This window comes from Triticum dicoccoides, chromosome 7B, assembly GCF_002162155.2.
Source record: "Triticum dicoccoides isolate Atlit2015 ecotype Zavitan chromosome 7B, WEW_v2.0, whole genome shotgun sequence".
Classification (NCBI taxonomy): Eukaryota; Viridiplantae; Streptophyta; class Magnoliopsida; order Poales; family Poaceae; genus Triticum; species Triticum dicoccoides.
In genome coordinates this window covers 765,258,527-765,264,272 of record NC_041393.1, presented here as the reverse complement: position 1 = coordinate 765,264,272, position 5,746 = coordinate 765,258,527, and positions in this window count along the sequence as shown.

Sequence of the window (5,746 nt, the reverse complement as noted above, 5' to 3'; positions counted from 1 at the left end):
CACCGGGGCGGGGGCCGGTGGGGCGGCGGGGTGGTGGGGCGACGGGGCGGTGGAGAGTGGTGGGGACGGCGGAGAGTGGTGGGGCGACGGGGCAGCGGAGATTGGTGGGGGCGGCGGCGCGCGTGTGAAGAGGGAGAGAAACAGAGAGAGGGGCGGGGTGGGGCGCGGCCGCTGTTAGATGAGTTAAATCTTTGCCGTCCGCCTCCCTTTGCCGTCCGCTTTTTTCTCTTTGCGCAGACGGCAAAGAGGTGGGGCGTTAAGTTTTTTTTAAACAGGCGGGTGGGTGGGGGCCACCTCCCTCTTTGCCGTCGGCCGGCGGACGGCAAAGATTCTTTGCCGTCAGCTGGCGGACGGCAAAGAAATGGCGCATGGCAAAGAGCTTCTTTGTCGTCTGCCATTTCTTTGTCATCAGCTTTTCGGTGGCTGATGGCAAAGAGCTTCTTTGCCGTCTGCTAGCGGACGGCAAAGATCTGGCAGATGGCAAAGTAGCAGATTCCAGTAGTGGTAGGAAGCTACAACCGACCACAGTGCACCAGCCAAAGCTGGAACCAGAGACAAAAAAAGCTACAACCAACATCTCGATTTTCTACAACGAATGCGGATAAACTGGCAAAAGCTGGAACCAGAGCCAAAAAAGGCTACAAACAACATCATGTTTTGCTACAACCGATGCTGCGACAAATGCTATAACGATAGGTGGGCACGCGGCGGACCTGCATCCTGCGGCACATTTTACTACAACCAGCTTCTGTTTTTGCTAGAACCATAAAAACCGGAGGGGTGCAACTGTCAGCACAGTGGAGCTACATCCATTAATAAAACTCCCATTAGTTGCACAAAAAGATAGCACACTCCTTCAGATTGCTCTGCTATATTTGGGTGATGTTTACTACATGAATTATTTTCCGATCATACTAATAACTTGTTTAAGAGAAAATTGCATTTTTAATTGGCTGATTCAAAGTTTGACTTTAATTCTGATGATCAAGTCACGTTTCAGTATTAGATACATCCGTATCTAGATAAATCTAAGACGAGAATTTTAGGACGGAGGGAGTATAAAATAGACTAGGAATTACTCCAGCTTGTTTTATACTCCAAGTTAATCATGTAGTCCTATAGAATAGACTAGAAATTATTCTAGCTTGTTTTATACTCTAAGTTGATCATGGACATGTGGCTACATGGAACGTCCTGGGCGAGGACTGTGTTGGATGTCCTGAGCTGGATTTGCTCTGCTTCCACGCTGCATCTGGTGTCGCTTGTCCGTGTTTTCTCGGCCCGACCCGTTGTGTGTTTGTACGCGCGGTCTGATCCACCGTACACACGCAACTCCGTCGAATTCGTAAAGATCAACGTGCGTCTTCACCGATCAAGCAACGGCCGCCGTAGCATCGCCCCGTCAGAATTAGCGTCGTCGGCCCGCTGCTGCACTGATCCATGCGCTGCGTCGCCGCTTCGGGCAATAGCTTATCGGCACGATTCCACGCCACTACCCCGAGGTCGTTCCCATTGTCGCATTGACCCACGCACTACTACTATAGAGCCCCTTGGGGCCGTAGAACTGCAGCAGAGGTCCACGCCGCCGGACTTCCCCGCCGCGGCCCCAACCCTCGCGCTGCCGCTGCATCGTCCCTTCGGGCCGTAACTTCACAACACGCGGTCCACTCTGTTGTCCCCGTGGTCGACTTCTACAAGGCATGCACTGCGCCGCCTCCCTAGGTGTGGGAACGCCACCGTCCGCACATGGTCTTCGTCACGCTATCCGGTTCTTCCTCGCCTATTTCGAGCACCATCAGCGTGCCCCTACCGGCGACCGATGTGGCCCCCACATGCTGCCTCATATTACATCGCCTACTTCGTTGTCCACATCATCGTCTTCATCTAGCATCAACTCATCGCCAACATTGCCATCATCTTCCCCGAGCACTTCATCTACTAGACTACTACGACCATGCCATAAGCAGTCCTTGATCATGCTCGTCGCTGCAGACGAGGTTGGCTTGCTGCTTCTTGCCCTGCTGCTCTTCATCTTTGATCCTAGATCGGAAATTCTTCTTACAGTGCCTAGTTTTCCAGCAGTACTGGCATTTGCCCTTTTTCTTTGCGTCGGAGCCACACGATCCGGCTGTACCGTTTTTTCCTTCATTATACCACAAATTATTAATAGCAACTGCAATTTTTTTCCTTTTTATTCTTCACAATAAGATCTTTTTACAAAAATGATGTGGTAATTCTTCTCATCTGGAGGACACGGAAATTAAGAAATGATGTGGTGCATGGCAAGGATGCAACCTCGATTGAGATCTCCAAGAAGTTCCTGGATAGTTAATATAAATCTCTCGATCTCAGAGGAAGCAAAGTACTCCCTCCGGTCCTTTTTTACTCTGCACATTGGATTTGCCGAAAGTCAAACTTTGCTAAGTTTGACCAAATTTATATTAAAAATTATTAGCATCTATAATATCTAATAAATATAATATAAAAATATATTCCAAGATGGATCTAATGATATTGGTGTTGTTATGTGAATGTTAATAATTTTTTGTATAAACTTTGTCAAAGTTGGATGAGATTGACTGCAGACAAACCTAATATGCAGAGTAAAAAGAACCGGAGGGAGTATTAACGATATTATTAAGTGTAAAATGCTGGTAAGGGTAAAATCCTGGTACAAGTGGAAACACCAGGCTAGGTGGTGCATCATGTGGTGTCGCTTGCCCCGTGGCCACTGCCGCCATCAGGCTGGACCGCTTTGTCGGTCGAGGATTCTTTATCCGAGCAGAATGGCAGCACTGGTGTTGGTATGATCCTACGCCGGGAGGATGGCTCTGTTATATTTATTGCATACCGAGTAATTTTCACTGTAATGAGGCACCCGAGGTGGAGATACATGCATTCATGCAAGGTTTGACCTTGCTGTACAACATACGGATCATCCAGTGTTGGTCCAATCGGATTCCTCAGAGTCTCTATGTACCCTTGTAGGTGATAATAGTTTGTTCAGCTTATGGACACTTGGTACCTGAAATCAAGTCGATGATGATTGGCATTGACTTTGTTCAACAGAAAATCACTACAGCTCAAAATATGGTAGCAGATTCTATGGCAAATCATAGTTGTACTTAGGCGTGTACTGCGGTATGGCTAAGCAGATGTCCACCATGTTGTGGAGATATATTGCCCCTAGATTGTAACACTTTGATCCATGAATAAAACTCCCATTAGTACACAAAAGAATAGCATGTTGGAGCTAACTCTCTCAGCCCCTGTTACTCTTCTTCTACCTCACGTAGCTCTCACAAGAACAGAAAAAGACACAGTTGTTTGGTGGCCGCTGTATCACACAACCGGCCTTTTCTCTTCTCTGTATTCTCTCTTCAAAGCAAATATGCGTACAAATGCTTAAGTAGACTCACTCCCACGCAGCCGGGCAACACACTCGCCCACTAACTGCATGCACGCACCCACTCACACCACTAACTAATGACCTGATCTTCTCCTAGAATCACTCTAGGAACCACACGACCCGGCCACTCATGCAGCAGCAGCTAACAACCTCGGACATGCATACACAACAGCCTCTCGCGACCGTTCGGCATCTTGCCATGCGCCATATCTCACGGTGCCTCGCATCTCACCTCTTGCATGTTCTCCGAGGCTCCACCTGGTACAACTACCTATATGGATGGACAAGCAAACTAATATGCAGATACATGTGAATCAAGATTAAAAAGGCTAATATAGCACACTCCTTCCAATTGCACTGCTATATTTGGGTGGTATTTACTACATTAGTTACTTTCTGGTCATATTAATAACTTGTTTGAGGGAAAAATACATTTTTAATTAGCTAATTCAAATTCTGACTTTAATTTCCAAAGTTACGAGAAAAAAATCCAAATAATTCTAGAACATCAAGAATGTTTCCATTAATAATCTAGCAAAGTTTCAGGTCCTTTTGGTAAATTGTTTGAGAAATAAATGCATTTTAGTGGCTCCATCAAATTTTAACTTCAAAATTCAAAGTTTCCAGTTTTTTTTTAAATCCAATAAATCAAGAGTATTAATGTGGTAAAATTCCTGGTCCTTTTGATAAATGTTTGGCGAGAAAAATTCTTATTGTTGACTGACCCTATAGGCTAATCTGATCACAGCGTAGCATTACACATGCATTACATGATGTTTATTAGGCTGGCACAGTCTACACTTCTGGCTTGCGATCTGCCACACTGGTCATTACTGTTGCTCTCTTGCCCGTTTGGCAGCGACGACATGTGTTCGGTGGCATACGATCACCAGCGCCACGGTGGCATCGGCACCGATGACGTGTGCGGTCTTCAGTGTTGGCGGCGATCGTAGCACGTCGATCGTACTCTAGATCAATTTTTGAGAGATTTGGAGAAGAATGTGATTCGGGTTTCCTTGTTTACAAGATGGAGCCATTCCTTCTTTGTTTTCCATGAAAGATGGGTCTTTCCTTATTTCTACGTTAGCAACCAAAAGTGATGGTGAGTTTGTGAGTAGCTAGTTTGGATAAATTCCCACGGGCTAAATATTTTGTCCCATTACTTCATTAAATCAACAACTGAGATCTATTCTAAACTCCTACCTCCTGCGATGTAAGAGGAGGTAAGAGAGACCATGTTAAAACTGCTTCATGTGAAGAGATGATGGATTAACTACTCATTTACGGATGTTGTTAGTAAGAAAGGCAAATTGCTTGATCGTCAACACCTAAAACTAAGGAAAACGTTTGCGCCCGGTCGACCGGCCAAGCGTTCGGTAGGTCGCACCCCTATAGGCCCACCGTATCCCGTTCTAGGTACCTTCCTCCTCAATTCACTCTCTATCCTTTTCCCCTTTGTTGCACCATCCATAACAACTAGTGCGTCTCCACCGCCTGCTCGGTGCCAACCTCGCCGCTCCGTCGTTAACGGTGAGCCCCTCTCGTCGAACAGCCATGGATGCGGCACCCTCGAGTTTGGACTCTTCCCCTCCTCTATCTCCACCTCCCACCGGAACCACCATTTGCATGCCGCTCACCACAGCAGGTGCAACGCCCCCCTCCCACGCTACTACTCCAAGCTTCCTTCTCAGGCTTCTAGAGCCGACGGCAGTACTGCGAGCGACGACATTTTTTTTGCTTCAACTGAACGGTGCTGTGAAATGTGATGAGGGCAGTGCTACAAACGGCAATGTTGGAAGCTACAAACGGCTTTTGCGAAAGCTACAACCGAAGAGTAGGAAGCTACAACTGACCACAGTGCACCAGCCAAAGCTGGAACCAGAGACTAAAAAAGCTACAACCAACATCTCGATTTGCTACAACAAATGCGGATTCACCGGCAAAGCTGGAACCAGAGACAAAAAAGCTACAAACAACATCATCTTTTGCTACAACAGATGCTGCTACAAATGCTACAACGATTGGTGGGAACGCGGCGGAGCTGCATCCAGCGGCACATTTTACTACGACCAGCTTCTATTTTTGCTAGAACCATAAAGGGCGGAGGGCTGCAACTGTCAGCACAGCGTGGCTACATCCAGCAACGAAAAATGCTACAAATTGCATTTGTTTTTTGCTAGGACCACATATTTTCCTCCATTGATGATTCAAAACAGCCGCACCGGCAAGGCGTAGTGCTGCCACCATGCGGGAGGGCGGCGAGTGCATCCAGTAGCACAGGGCGATGGAGGATGGAGGTACAGGTGAGGGGGTGGTGGCTGACGGGCGGGGCGACAT